At 45.5% G+C, this 15744-nt stretch overlaps 1 protein-coding gene across 3 annotated transcripts in view; it reads right to left on the bottom strand.

Moving 5' to 3' along the window:
- The window catches only part of Usp28 (ubiquitin specific peptidase 28), a 62119-nt gene that overhangs the window by 45956 nt on the left and 419 nt on the right, over positions 1–15744 (bottom strand). The gene's annotated exons all lie outside the window — the stretch shown is intronic.

Raw genomic sequence — 15744 nt, 5'->3', positions numbered from 1 at the left:
AGTATCCCCAACTCATCGCCTCTCTGGCACTTCACAGAAAGTAGATTTGAATATTAACTCACTCACTCTACACCACACCACAGAAAGTACACACTGGAGTACAGAGAAGACAAAATCTGGGCTCTGTCCTGATGCAGTCAAATGATGGCAAGAACCAACAAGTTTGCATTTCCTTGACTAAATTCCCATTGTTTTCACAAACAACACCTTCTCTTTTCCTGCCCAGAGGGCAGAGAGAGACAGACCCACCCATCTCCGGGGAAAGCAAGCTGCAGACCTCAGCCACACAGTGACTTGAGAGCCAACCAGAGAGTTCTCTCTTACTCAGTTTAATTTTTTTTTCATACAACATACTCTGATCATATTCTTTGCCCTTCCAAGTCCTCCCAGTTCCTCCCCACCTCATGTGTCTAAGTGCCAGCACACATGCATGTCACAGGAGTGGGGTCGACCTTGTTTGAGACAGGGTCTCTCCTTCTGGTTACCTACCTTGCAACCTATCAGGAACACTGGAATAACACACTCACTGTGTGTGGATCCTAAGTGGACTCAAACTCAGATCCTCACACATGCATAGAACATGTTCTACCCACTGAGCTATGTCCCCAATCCCTATTACACCCATCTGTTCAACAGTGATGCTCCTTTCCCTGTTCTGATGGTTATGATGCCCTATCTTGTCTAGTACGAGAACCTTAATTTACAACTAAGTAAGCTGGAAGTGTTGGTTCATATACAACTTCAGCATGAGGAGGCTGAGGCAGAATGAATGCTACATTTGAGGCCAGTTAGCGTTAATGGAGAGACTGTATCAAAAAGCACCAGCAATAACAAGCTTGTGCACATCTACCCACACCCACACATGTACACTTAATAAAAGGTAATAATAAAAAATAACAGTACTGAAGAAAACAGTGTGTGTGTGTCAACAGTTCTTACTGAAATAGTAGATATAGTGAACAGTTGTTTTAACAAGAGTTTCTTTTGACTAATTTTACTTTTATTTTTAATTATGTACACATGTGTAGAAGTTTGTGCACATGTGTGTAGTACCTTTGGAGGCCAGAAGAGGGTGTCACAACCTCTGGCACTGAAATTAAAGATAGTTTTTAGTTGCCCCACATGAGTAAGTACTAGGCACTGAACACAGATCCTCTGCAAAAGCAGTACCCCTGATCCAGCTCTCTGTACTCAAGTTTATTAACAGTGCACTGAAACTGCTATTAACTCTCTAATCTCCACAAAAACTTACCAGCAACTTACTTTTGTTTTTCTTCCAGTAATACTTCCATAGCACTTCAATTTATTCATGGGAAGAAACCTAACATAGGCATTATGACATGACTTGACTGAGGGGGAGGGGAAGGGGGATGATCCAGCTTTTTGTGAACAAAATAAAATCTTGATATGAGCTAATTGATCGTTTATATAAATTATGTAAAATACTACCAATGTTTAAACCCCAAACTGAGTCTTTCTCCCTCTGGGAGATTGTAGTCAATAACAAGGCAATACCAGTTAAGCAGTAAAGGCAACTCACAGTCTTAATGTGGGAGACAGTCTTCACATGAATTTTGGACCTATGTGCTGGGAGTCAGAAGCGTACCGACCCAGAATAAAAGGAATGAATGGAAAGGGTGTTCAGCTGGAGTTTCTACCTCGGCCCCATTCCAAACCCTGACCCTTGTGGAAAGACCACCAGAAGTCCAGGCTCCTCCCCCAAAGCTGCTACCTGCTCAAGACTGTACCTACGGGGTATTTAAGCCCCTTCCTCAGGAACTGCCTTGTGATTTCTCCTGCTCCCTTTCCCTGCCTCACTTCTGGGGGCTGGAAAGGTCACCAAGGGTGCTTGGCTCAAAAAACTTGGGTCTTTTTAATTTGGCTTGATCTGGCTTATTACTGTGTCAGGGGAGAAACCTATTATTGGGGTACAAAAACCTATCAAAGGGTGATAATAAAGAGAAACTCGTGGCTTTTCTGAGACTGGAGAGACCCTCTGGGAACTGGGGACTAACTCTTTCCTCCTTTCATAATTCTCTGCCATCTAGCTACTCTCACAGAACTGGAGTATCATTCAGCATGCAGACAGGAACATAATGCATTAGAGGTTGTCTGGTGCTCATTCTGGCAGTCATGTTAGGGTCAACTAGTTTGGACCAGCCCACCTTGGCCTACAGACATCCAATGTGCAAACATAAGAGTGGGTAGTAGAAGTGGAGCAAGCCAGTAACTGCTTGCTCAGGAAGATCACTGAGGATTTGGGACTAGCCTGAGCTACATAGTGAGTTCTGGGCTACATAATGAGTTCTAGGCTAACCACATAGAAGGGACCTGGTCTTCTTATTTGTTCGTTTGTTTGTATTTCAAGACAGGGTTTCTCTGTGTAACATTCCTGGCCGTCTTGGAACTTGCTCTGTAGACCAGGCTAGCCTCAAACTCACAGAGATCTGCCTGCCTCTGCCTCCCAAGTGCTGAGATTAAAGACGTGCGCCGCTGCCTGCCGGGACCTGGTCTTAAAACACAAACAAGGGGAAGGGCTCAAGGCCTACCTCCCCCAATACCTATGAACAGATAATGGTTGCTGGGAGAGGAAGACATTTCCTTCAGTTGTATAGCCACAGGTAAGTTGTCCACACACCAGTAAATAACCCCTAAGCCATGCTCCTGTAATTGTAATTAAACCCACGGGGTCCCCAAAAAGACATCAAAGTAGGACTAGTTGCTAAGAAGAAGGGGGATCAGCAGGAGTCAGAAGGAAACAAGGTGGGATAAAGGGGGTGAATATGATCAAACATATATGCATATGAAAAAGTCATAATGAAACCCATTGTTGTATACAATTAGTATAGAATAATGAAAAATTTTTTAAGTTGGGGCAGGAGATATAGCTTAGCAGCTAAGAATACTGACTGCTCTTCCAGAGGATCTGAGGTTCAATTCCCAGTACCCACATAGCAGCTTTGGACCATCTATTAATTCCAGGGAATCTAATGCCCTCATCTGGCCTCCTTAGGCACTGCACACACATGGTACACAAACATACACGTAGGACAAACAGCCAAACACACAAAACTTTACAATGGTGTGTAGGGGTACCTACATGTAACATCAATACTTGAGGTTGAGGCAAGAGGATCAGGCACTCAAGATTAGCTTTAGCTAAAGTCAAAGCCAGGCTGGACTATAAAACACTGTCTCAAAAAAATGAAATGAAAATTTCAGCTGGGCAGTGGTGGTAGAGGCAGAGGTAGGCAGATCTCTGTGAGTTCAAGATCAGTCTGGACTACAGAGTGAGTGTCAGGACAACCAGGGCTACAGAGAGAAACCCTGTCTCAAAAACACAAACAAAAGAAATAAAGAAAATTTTGGCTAGGTCATACAGGGATAACAAAAAGTCAAAATGGGATGAAATATACCTGTTTTGGAAATTATCTGGCTTGCACTAAAAAAAGAAAGGAGGGAGGGAGGGAGGGAGGGAACAACTTAAAAGACATCCGAGGCTCAGGGATGTCAACTGGTAGTGTCTGTCTTGCAAATCTGGTGAGAGTTTGGCCCCAGAACACACACACACAGCAACTGGAAGGAAGAACTTACTTCACAAGTTGCCCTCTGATAGCCACACAGACTGTGACATGCACCACCCCACATGGATCACCCCCACACACAATAATAATAAATTAAATTTTAAAGCATTTGGGCCGGGCGGTGGTGGCGCACGCCTTTAATCCCAGCACTCGGGAGGCAGAGCCAGGCGGATCTCTGTGAGTTCAAGGCCAGCCTGGGCTACCAAGTGAGTCCCAGGAAAGGTGCAAAGCTACACAGAGAAACCCTGTCTCGAAAAACCAAAAAAAGAAAAAAAAAAAATTAAAGCATTTATAATAAGTTTTTTTAAAATAATTTAGCTTACAGCCCAAAACAAAAAGAACTTATTACTTATTAAACAGCTTACTTTTCCCCACAACCCTGGAGTAAGAAGTCCCAAAAGCACAAGAGAACCTAAAATAAAAAGGAGCTGCCCTCCTCTTCCTCCCCACCCAACCCCTGGGGGTTGCCCTGATGATCTCTACAGACCCTGTGAGCATGAGTATTTATCATACTACACACCTTGCTTCTTTCTTACTCTACAAGACCTGAGAAAACACTCCATTCTTTCAGTACACATCCAAACAAATATGAGAAAGACGAACACAAAGCCATCACTCAGCTGTATGGACGCACCTACAAAACCTAAGAAAAACACCATTCAACAATGTACTGTGAGGGCAAAATAGGAGAGGAAGATTAGCCATCAGGTTTCTTTGCCCAGTTTTAGAAATCTAGGCACAGTAAAATGTGATTCTTAGGTGTCCCTTGGTATGGTGCTGGGTCCTGAAGGCTTAAAGTCAGGATGAGTTCAGACTTGCTGTGATGACAGAAGGGCAGGGAACAGATGGGGTGAAGACGCTGTGTGTGCACAAGTGTTTGGATGTGTGTGTGTAAATGCTCTGTTACATATGCATGGAGGTAGGAGCATAAGCTGTGGAAGTTGGCTCTTTCCTTCCACTATGGGTCACAGGATGAAACTCAGGTCAGGTTGTCAGGTGTGGCAGCAAACACCTGTATTCGCTGTGCCATCTCACCGGCTCAGATAAGGCAAATTTTTTAAAAATATTTTGATTATTTATTATTTTTATATGTACTGGTGTTTTGGCTGCATGTATGAGGACTGAAGAAGGCATATGATCCCCTGCAACTGGAGTTCAAGATGGTTGTAAACTGTCTTGTAAGTGCTGGGAATTGAACGTAACTTGGGTAAATTGGGAAGAGGAGCCAGTGCTCTTAACCAAACCATCTCTCCAGCCCTTGGGAAAGGTATTTAAATAGCCCATGTCAACAACTGGTCACAGTGGGGTGAGACTAGGGAAAGAAGGCCTTATCGCTGAGTCCCAGGTCTTCTGAGCAAACTGGAGTAAGGAGAGGGACAGGATGCTGGTAGGAGCAATGAGGAGGTAGAACATACCTGAACAGCTCAGAGAACGGGGACAAAGCTTAGTCAAATGTTGGCAGCCGGACTCCACAAAGTAGTCCTCTGACCTTCACAGGTGCACTGTGGTATGCAGATACCCGCCCCCCCCCCCCCCACATACACAATAATACTAACAGGAAAACATAAAAGTAGAGTGTGACCAAGGAAAGACATGCCCACCCTGAACTTCCACAAGCACAAGCCTAAACCTCTGCGCGTATACACACAAATGCACTGCCCAACACCAATGATGCCATACACACAACGCTAAATGCTGCCTGAGTCCACTGACATGAAACACCCAGCACAGATACATCTCAAACAGAAAGCAGCTGGCATTGCCAGATATTAAGGGCAGGGTAAACAGAGTGACAGCATAATGGATACGGAATTTTTTTAGGATAATCAAATTTTGGAGACTTTGGGGGAAAAAAAGATAAATAAGACAGAGTCCTGCTCTGGGACACAGGGTGGCTTTGCCTGAGTGCTAGAATGACAGTGTACACCACCATTGCCCAGCAGACTCAAATTTAAACTGCCTAATGCTGGTACCACTCCTAAATTCCTTTAGGTTGGGTTGACTGATACTCTGACCTTCCTTTCCATGTGGAGAGGCAGCCCAGACTGCTACAGACTCATCTCTCAATCTCAACCTTCCCATGCATTCACTGGATTTTTGTACCTGGAAAATGAGGTCCACAGCATCCACTTTGACAGCACTGGCAAGATGTCAATAAAGAAACACCTAAAGCCATGGTCAGTAAAATGACAACCTGCCATGTGACCCCTTTGTCCAACTACAGTCTTCTCCTGTGTGTAGTAAGAACACTGATACCCTAGAAAAACAGGGCCCGTTACAGGCCCAGCATTACTACTCACTAGACGTGTCACTCTGAAAACTCTATTTTCTAGACATACTTGACTTTATAGGTATGAAGCAGGTTCAAATGAGAATTTAAGTTCAAGTGTTTTCTGACCAAGTGGGCATCAAGAAGTTTGTTTTTAGAGGGGCTTATGGTACAGTGGGGGAAACTCTTTGACATTAGAGCTCCGACTTAGGCTAGGCTATGTCAGTCATGTGCAGTATGTAGGTAAAGGAATCAGTTTAAAATTTCCCAGGTGGTGGTGGTTTGAAAGAAAATGGCCTCCAAAGGGAATGGCACTATTAGGAGGTGTGGCCTTGTTGGAGGAGTTGTGATCTTGTTAGAGGAAGTATGTCACTGTGGAGGTGGGCTTTGAGGTCTCATATATGCTCAAGCCATGCCCAATAAGACAGACCACTTCCTGTTGCCCATGAGTCACGATGTAAGAACTCTCAGCTACCTCTCTCCAGCACCATGTCTACCTGCATGCTACCTTGCTTCCCTCCATGATAATAATGGACTAAATCTCTGAACTGTAAGTAAGCCACTCCATTAAAGAGTGGCACACAGTTTCCTTCTGCTGCATACAGGTCAAGATGAACTCTCAGCTACCTCTCGAGCACCATGTCTTCCTCCACGCTGCTATGTTTTCCATTGGGGTGATAATAGACTCAACCTCTGAACTATAAGCCACCCCATTAAATGTTTTCCTTTATAAGAGTTGGCCGGGCAGTGGTGGCGCACGCCTTTAATCCCAGCACACAGGAGGCAGAGGCAGGCGGATCTTTGTGAGTTCGAGGCCAGCCTGGTCTACAGAGCGAGATCCAGGAAAGGTGCAAAGCTACAGAGAAACCCCGTCTCGAAAAACCAAAAAAAAAAAAAAAGAGTTGCCGTGGTCATGGTGTCTCTTCACAGCAATAGAAACCCCACCTAACTGCAGTTACTCAGAAGGCAGAGATGGCATCTCTGGAGCGAGTTGGCTAGCCAGTTTAGCCATCAGTCAACTGAGAGACCCTGCCTCAATGAATAAGCTAGGAAAAGTTTAAGGAAGATCCCCAACATCGCTCTGGCTTCCATGTGCACCCATATACAGGTGAGAATGCATATACACAAGCACAATCACCTCACCACCACCACTATACCTACATACCTACACACACACACACACACACACACACACACACACACACACACGAAAAACTATACAGAAATGTGCTTACAATAGTAAGTGGCAGGTAGCACACACTAGTAAGCATTCCATGCCTACTATAACAACCCTCAGGAGAATAGGTACACAGTAAAAGAGGTTGGTACCTCAGATCTGTAAATGGAGTAGACTTAACTGCAACTAAGGATTAGAAACACACAGATTTAGACTCAGTTAATAAACAGTCCCTAGAAAAGTGTCGACCAGAATAATGCGCAGGGCCCAATGATTCAAGAGAGCAGGGAAGAAGTAAGCTTGCTAAGACCACACAGATGCATAGATAGAGGGGCCAGGCTTCTTTCTGTCTCACTGTGCAATAGGGAGCCAATCAACTCCCTAAACCAGGCACTGTATTTTCAAGGGCAAAGGACTGAGAATGTAGCTCACTGGACCACTGCTTGCCTAGCATGCAGGAGGCCTTAGGGTCAACCCCCAGGAACCGAAGAAACAGCCTTAGGCAGGCCTGGTGGAGAACTCCTGCAATCCCAGCACTTGGCAGTGGGAACAAGAGGGCTGCTGCAAGTATGAGGCCAGCCTGGGCTAAAAAGATACAGTTTCAAAAAACAAAGCAAAAACAAAACAAGAATACATAATGTGTTGAATCCAAACTTAATTTTCCAGGTCTAATATTTATTTTTTAAGAGTTCTGTCTGTGAAGAGACTACAGCAAGTGATTTAAATATATAGTGAGAGTTTTTAGAAAAGAAGTAGAATAACTCATGAAAACAATAAACTCAAACTCCACAACAAGTATCAGTTTAAAACATGATAATGAGGGGGCATAACGAAATAAAACAACTAACAATGGCAGACCAAGTGTGGTGGCCCATGCCTGTAATCCCAGCACTAGGGAAGTTGAGGCAGAGGGACTGCTGTGAAGTGAAGGCTAGCCTGGGATACAGAGAGCCCCTGCTTCAAAGAAGTAACAAATCAAATTCTACTTAAAAGCCTCATTTGGGCCAACAAGAGGGCTTGGCGGGTGAAGTGCTTGCTGAGCAACCCCGACAGCCCAAGTTCGATCCCTGGAACCCACATAAAGGGAGAAGGAGAGAACTAACCCCACGAAGCTGCCCTCTGACCGCCACCCACACCCACCAAGCATGCACACAAGGATAGTCTCTGTTTTTAAAGGCTTTCTGGCAAGCCTCACCATCAGGCACCTAGCAGAAGCTGATTAGGTAAACCACTAACTGCCTGCAAACTGTTGTTCCCAAGTCAGGCTCTCTGCAAGTCCCTGGTCAGTTAAACAGCTCTGGGCTTGCTGGAGCCCAGACCAGTCCACATGACGTTAAGAAGCTGCACTTGCCACTTCCATCCTTGCTTAGGATCTAGGAAACCACCTGCCTGTCTCCTCTTAGCTTTAGTTAATCCTGCTTACCCGTATTTTCCAAGTTTTTTACACTAACTCTTAATCATACTGTCACTGGGGGGGAGGGGGGGAGGAGAAGGCTTGGTTTTTGAAACAGGGTCTCACTTTGTCACCAATACTGGCTTGGAACTCACCATGTAGCCCAGGCTTGAATCAAACTCATAGCAATCCTCCTGCTTCAGCAAAGCTTTTAGAAAAGGGTTTTTAATGTCAATGGCACTCTGGCAAAAATGGTGACCATTTCTAAAACTCTCCCAACTTTCTGTAAGACTGTGGCAAGCACCACAGTGACACAGTGCCTCTCTGTGTGACTAGGAAAGTGGAATTCTGGCAGCAAGTGGGCAGACTAAGCCTATTTTCTAGAAAAAGACTACAAGTGTAAGAAGACTGCTGAGGGGTGACTGTTCTGAGCCTGTCAGCAGAGCTAAGGCAGAGAGACCTGGCTTGGAAGAGAGCCTGGGGAGGAGAGGAGGGGAGAGAAGAGGAGGAAGGGTTCTACTCTAGGATGAGAAAAGAAGACAATAAAACCATGAGGTTCTATTCATTTGAAAAGAGAACGACAACAGACAACAGGTTGATCTGGAATCTAAGTGAAGGAGACTCCACCTGCAGGGGGGGGGGGGACCGGACAGAAAATGTTGTTGACATGGTGTTTGGAGGGTTTGCTGCTGCTGTGCTCAGGATTAAGGGCTCCTGTGCACAGCAGAATGGGAATTCTATCCTTAAGCTTCTAAAAGTTTAATGTGCAAATGAGTTAGTTCCCCGGGGACGGAATCAAAAGGCAGAATTTGGGCTAGGATGTAGCTCAGAAGGTAGAGTGCTGGCCTTGCATGAAGCCTTGGGTTTGATCTCTAGCACTGTTCAAACCAGGTGTGGTAGCCCACACCTGTAATCCCAGCACTTGGGAGACTGAGGCAGGAGGACTGCTGTGAATTTGAGGACAGCCTGGGCTACAAAATGTGTTCCAGGCAGTCCTGGGATAAGAGTAAATCCCTTTCTAAAACAAAACAAGACACAGCCGACTTTGATTTAGAAGGTCTAAGGCGAAGGTCCAGATGCCGGTCCTGACCTTCAATACACCTGATTCCACAGGATCAACACTCCATCCTGGTGTTCTGACCTATCAACAACGGCCACTGAGCAGAGCTGGGCAGAGCTGGACAGACAATAGCTGGAAAGCAGGACTGGCCAGCTCACACACAGACTTCTACGTGTTTAAATTCCCAGTGGGCAGAAGCTGCTGGTCCTCCTAGGTAACAGTGAAGTCAGTGAAGGTTTGTGGGGGTTGTCTGGGACAAACAGCCCAGGTGCCTATTTAACATGTCAAAGCTGGACCTGGCTACCAGGTTCTCCCAGCATCCCTCAGTCCCTACCTGTTATGGGTATGACTTGCATACCCTGCCCTCTACCCTGAACTCTCCAGTCCAGGGGCTGGACTGCCCTTCCCCATATAATCCAGACATTTTGGTTACCCTTCCCTTTCGGACCTTTGACCTCCTGGCTGCTGCACCTGGCTCCCCTCTCTCCCCTCTCCCTTCCCCTCCCCTTCTCCCATATAGCCCAACTCAGTCAGGTCATGTCTACTCTAGACTCTTCTAGACATCCCTACCTCTGACCATGCTCTCCCACATTTCTATAATAAACTTTCTCTTCCACCATATCTAGGAGTAGTCGTGTCCTTTTCTTTCCTTTTTATCATTCAGGGGTGAGCTAAAATGTTGGCATCACTTAAGACTACAGTTTCTACACTGTTCACATAACAGGCCACATAATACTCTTTGGGGGCTAAAACTGTACCAGGTAAGATACTGTACCCACTACACCCCAGCAGTACCCTTCCCTACAGTCACAATCAAAAACATCTCCAGGGCTGGAGAGATGGTTCAGTGGTTAAGAGCAGCTAAGTTTGATTCCCAGCACCCACGATGCCGCTTACAACTATCTACAACTCCAATTCCAGAGGATCTGATACTCTCTTCCAGCCTCTCTGGACATCCCATGCACATGGAGCAGACATCCATATAGGCGAAACACCCATATACATACATTAAAAATAAACCAATTAAAAAGAAAATCCTCAAGCCGGGCGGTGGTGGCGCACGCCTTTAATCCCAGCACTCGGGAGGCAGAGCCAGGTGGATCTCTGTGAGTTCGAGGCCAGCCTGGACTACCAAGTGAGTTCCAGGAAAGGCGCAAAGCTACACAGAGAAACCCTGTCTCGAAAAAACCAAAAAAAAAAAAAAAAAAAAAAAAAAAATCCTCTTTGAGGCCAGCCTGGTCTACAGACTGAGATCCAGAAAAACCCTGTCTCAAAAAACCAAAAAAGAAAATCCTCCAGGTATTGCCAAATGTCTCCTGGAGTGCAAACTATCCCTGGTGAGGCCCCCTAATGGAGGTTTGCCTCTAAGAACAAGGGGGATGAAAGAAGGTATAATTTTTCCATGGAAATAAAGAGATGAGATGCTGGGGAATGGAGTGAACAAAACATCAGACAGCTCTTAGACTGGAGAAAACTAAATACTGAGACAGACGTAGGGCTGGGAAAACAAGTACCACCACCTGCTGCAAAGCCCGACTACCCTAGCCCAATCCCAGCACCCACGCTGGAAAAAGAGAACCACCTCCTACAAGTTACCTTCTGACCTCCATGTGGATGCCTGTGCCCCTCCCTGCCCTACCCCCATAAAAATATGTTAAAAAATTATATTAATCTTTTCAAAGTTTAAACCACTAGAGGAGTTCTAGAAAAGGCTTTAAGAGAACTACGGAACCCAAGTGTGGTGCACACCTATGATTCAAGTCTTGGGAGGTAGAGGCAAGAGGATCAGGAGTTCAATGTCATCCTCAGCATCCTCAACTAGGTAGTAAGATTAAGGTCAAACTGGGCTACATGATAGCCTATCTCAATAAAGAAAAGCATCACCCCCCCCCCAAAAAAAATCCCAAACCAAACAAACAGCAAATAAAAAGAAAGAGGGGGGGGAGGGGAGAGAGGGGGGAGAGAAGAGAGAGAAAGGGAGGGAAAGCAAAGTTGTGGGGGCAGGTCTGAGTGTGGTGGGGCACACCCGCAGTGCTGGGCAGTGCTGGGATCCGGGAGGCTGAGGTAGGAAGATCACCAAAGGTTCAAAAGGTATATACCAAGAACCTGTCTCAAAATAAAACAAAACACAAAACAACAAAAGCAGGGGGGAGAAAAACCAATGAGAATGGGGACAGAGCAGGGGGTAAAAGGCTTGCCTAGCATGCTGGAAGCTTGGGGTTTGATCCCCAGCACCACAAATACACCAAGAAAATAAAGATACTCAATTTGAGTCAAGCATAGTGGCACAGTCCTTCAATAAAGCATTTGGGAGGCAAATGCAAGCAGATCTCTGTAAGTTCAAGGCCAGCCAAGGACTACACTAAGAGACTACCTCAGACAAAAACAAAAGCCCCAGTTTCGAGTAAAGCTGCCCTGACAGAAAATGCTCAGTTGCTGCAAAGTAAAGACACAAGATATTTCCAGCACTCAGGAAACTGAAGCAGGAGAATTATTCCAAGTTCAAGGCTGGCCTGGGTTGCACGGGAAGACCAAACAACAGAGAAAGCCATCAAGTATATGAATATAAAAAGAGCAGGGTGGTGGTTGGGTGGGGGTGCACACCTTTAATCCCAGCACTTGGGAGGCAGAGGCAGAGGCAGAGGGATCTCAGTGAGTTCTAGGCCAGCCTGGTCTACAAAGTTCCAGGACAGCCATGACTGTTACACAGAGAAACCCTGTCTTGGAAAACAAAACAAAACAAGAATACAAAAAGAGGCTGGGTGTGGTGGCATACTCCCAGGGTAAAAAGGCTGAGATCTCACTGAATCCAGACTAGACTGGTCTTTAACAAGTTCAAGGCCAGCCAGGGACATATAGTGAGACCCTATGCCCTCTCTCAAAAAAAAAAAGGGGGGGGGGGGTTGGGAGAAATACAGTGGCACAGCTGAGACACCAGTAATTCAGAAGAAAAGGCATGAAGATACTGAGCTCCATCCAGCTTGGGCTAAAAACAAAAACAAAAACAAAAACCCTGTCATGTCTTCGAAATGGAGGTGAAGGCTGGAGAGATGGCTTTGAAGTTAAGAGCACTTACTGCTCTTGCAGATTCGGATCTGGGCTCAGTTCTCAGCACCTGTATCAGGCAGCGCACAACCACCTCTAACTCCAGTTCTAGGAGATCTGATGCCCTCTTCTGGCCTCTGCACACACGGTACACATAAATGCACGAGGCACGCGCGCGCGCACGCGCGCGCGCGCTGCGCGCGCACACACACACACACACACACACACACACGTAAGTAAAAATAGACAAGTAAACCTTTTTCTAAAAGGGTGTGTGAGATGGCTCAGTGGTAAAAACACTCGTCACACAAGCATAAGGGCCTGAGTTTGATTCCCAAGAATCCACATAAAAGCTGGACACACAACAGGAGCACCCGTCGTCGCAGCACTCCTACCTACAGAAGGATGGGAGGCCAAGAATCCCTCCCAGTGCAGGACCAGCTAGCCTGCCATATTCAGAGGAAACACAAGACAGACCCTGTCCCAAACAAGGTGGGAAGTGAGGACTAACAAGCCAAGGCAGGGGGCTAGGGGAGGCTAGAACTTGGACCTGGGTATGATGGCCCAAGTTTGTAATCCCTGATCTCAGGAGGGCAGGAGGGGAGTTAATAAGAGTTCTAGGCCAGCCTGGGCTACAGGGAGGAAGGTGGCGGTGGATAGAGAAAGGGTGTGAGCTAGCTATTACTTGTATTGTTAGCGTCGGTTTTTTTTTTAATTTTCTTTGACTACAAGACACTGTCACACAAGCCTATAATCCCACTAGTTAGAAAACAGACACAGGAGCGTCAAGAGTTCAAGGTCATCCTCCCTTACAAATTGGGAGGTCAGTCTGGGCTTCAAGAAAACCAGTCTCAAAAACACACACACACACAAAGTCATTTTGATGAAAACAGAACACAGAGCGCCCACCTGATAAGAGCTTATCTGTTAACGAGCTCAAGATACTGAACTCTCAGTGTGAGCAATAACTTCAGCTGAAAGAGCAGGAGAATGATGGAGCCAAGTCACACCTTTCTAACACTCCAAAATCACAGCATACTAGGAGCTGAGTGCAGAGGCTCACATCTCTAACCTTAGCACCAGGGAGACTGAGGCAGTAGGATTGCTTCAAGTTCTAGGCCAGCCTTGGTCTCAAAAAAAATACAAAGACACCATGGAGTAAAGGAAAATAAGGAGTCAGTAAACCAAAAGACAGCAAGCGAACAAGGCATACAGCTCAGTAGTGTGAAGTGCTGGCCCAGAATGCACAAGGCCCTGGGGTTCCAAGTAGGAGAGAAGGGGAGGGGAACGTGTGATGTGAATCCTCAGTGCTGCTGCCAAGGGCGACAGGTTCCTAAGAAGCAAACTGACATCAAGCTGCTTATCCCACCCTAACAGTAAACTTTCCTGCTGGTTTTTATCTAAGCTAATCTTGTGATTAAAACACAAGAAGCTGTCCTTAACTCACCAGTCTAAGGGGTTTAGAGATAACTCAGTGTCCACTCCGACTCCAGAGCATGTCTGCAGAGAACTGTTATTTTTCACTCACTAAAACCATGGAGAGCCTATACATAGTTTTGTCTGTCCTTTGTACAGATGACCAACTGGGGAAGGCAGGGAAAGCATGGTAGGTTTTAAATAGCTCCCGAGTGTCGGGGGAGGATAGCGCCTCTCAACTACATTAAACATCTTTTAAGGGAAGGCAGAATGCCTCCGCGAATTCAAAAGAAAAGAAGCCATCCTACACTGAACTCACCAAGAGGAAGAAGTTATTAATACTCTCCCGAAATGTAAAAGTTATGCTCCACATATTAAGTTCCTTCAACCCAACCTGTGTGTGCCTTCAAGCATTTCATCCTAGCCTGAGCAAAAAGGGCAACAGTTATCAAGCATTCAGAGCTTATCATCTGTCAGCCTGGGGCAAAATCTCTGGGAATACCAGTAAATGTCATCACTCTGCAGGTCGTCAGTCCGTCAGGAATCATGCTACTGCAGCCAGCCACAGCCTGGGAGTGCCAAGCCTTCCCAAAATAGCTATGACTTTATACACAATGCTCATCAAACACCTCACATACAAACCCTCCAATGGGGAGTGCTGAAAGAGGGGTCACTACTCAGACTGTGGCAGAGGTAAACGAAGATGCCACTGATTAAAAGCCATGTGGTCTTAAATGACGGAGCCCGGAACAAATTTAAATATGACTTGCTCTCCCTTAAAATAGTATCAATACGACTGTCTCAAAACCAAATCTCACCACCTGTTTTTAAGCCACTGTCCCCCAAACAAGTAAGACTTATTCTCTGAAAAAAAAGAAAAAAGAAAAAAAGAAAAATATGAATCCTAGCATTCAAAAGACATTGGTGAGTATCTAACAATGCAATTTTATCTGATCACAGAAAAAAAATCCACCTACTTTCATTTCCCAGCCCAAGTCTTAGAGATATCTTTTTTTTTCTGCACAAATTTTAAAGAGCTTCCTATGTTTTAAACTCCTAGTCTGGGAGTATAGTACTTGCCCCACTTCATGTGATAGGCTCCAGGCTTGACCCCCATCACGTCAAATTAATTAAAACTAAGAAGATATAAGGGGTTTCTTAGCAGTAACTGACTTTCGTATTCTAAATATTTTATGAACTTTCTTGCTTAAAAGCACGGTATTTGAATACTTGGTACAGATTTTCCATTCTGATTTTTAAAAAGTGCAGTTCCTGAGGGGTGAGGATGTAGTGTTACTTTGTAACACAAGATGACAGTCTCAAATTGCCCACCTCCCAAGTTTCTTCAAGAGACATTATTAGCCTTTTATTAATGTTCTCCAAGCCAGCGTTTGTGAACCCTCACCATCTCAGCCCAAAGATCCTTGTAATGTTTTCAACCTTTTTAAATATTAGGAACCTAATCGGTGTGCCTTTTTATTCATTGTGCTGTTCCTCTCCCCTCCTTCAAAATCTACAGTGATCAATGAGGTAATTGGGGAAGCTGATTTGTTTCCGAAAGAAAAGGAAGAACCGAACGAAAAGCCGGGCGGGAAGAGGGAGGAGTGGGGCTCCAGGTCTTGTTTGCACTTTGTTGATAAACGCCGGCTTTAAGTGAGATAACTTGAGTCTGCTTAAGCCTCTGGGAAGCCACTGCCATAAAACTGATTTGAGAGTCAGAATAAGGCACTGCAACCGAGCTTTTTGGAAGTTTGTAGCTCCTGGGTAGGGCCGGGCGCACACTTCGGGGTGACCCCGATG

This window comes from Peromyscus eremicus, chromosome 7 (assembly GCF_949786415.1).
Source record: "Peromyscus eremicus chromosome 7, PerEre_H2_v1, whole genome shotgun sequence".
NCBI lineage: Eukaryota > Metazoa > Chordata > Mammalia > Rodentia > Cricetidae > Peromyscus > Peromyscus eremicus.
This window is presented reverse-complemented; position numbering and strand designations above follow the sequence as displayed.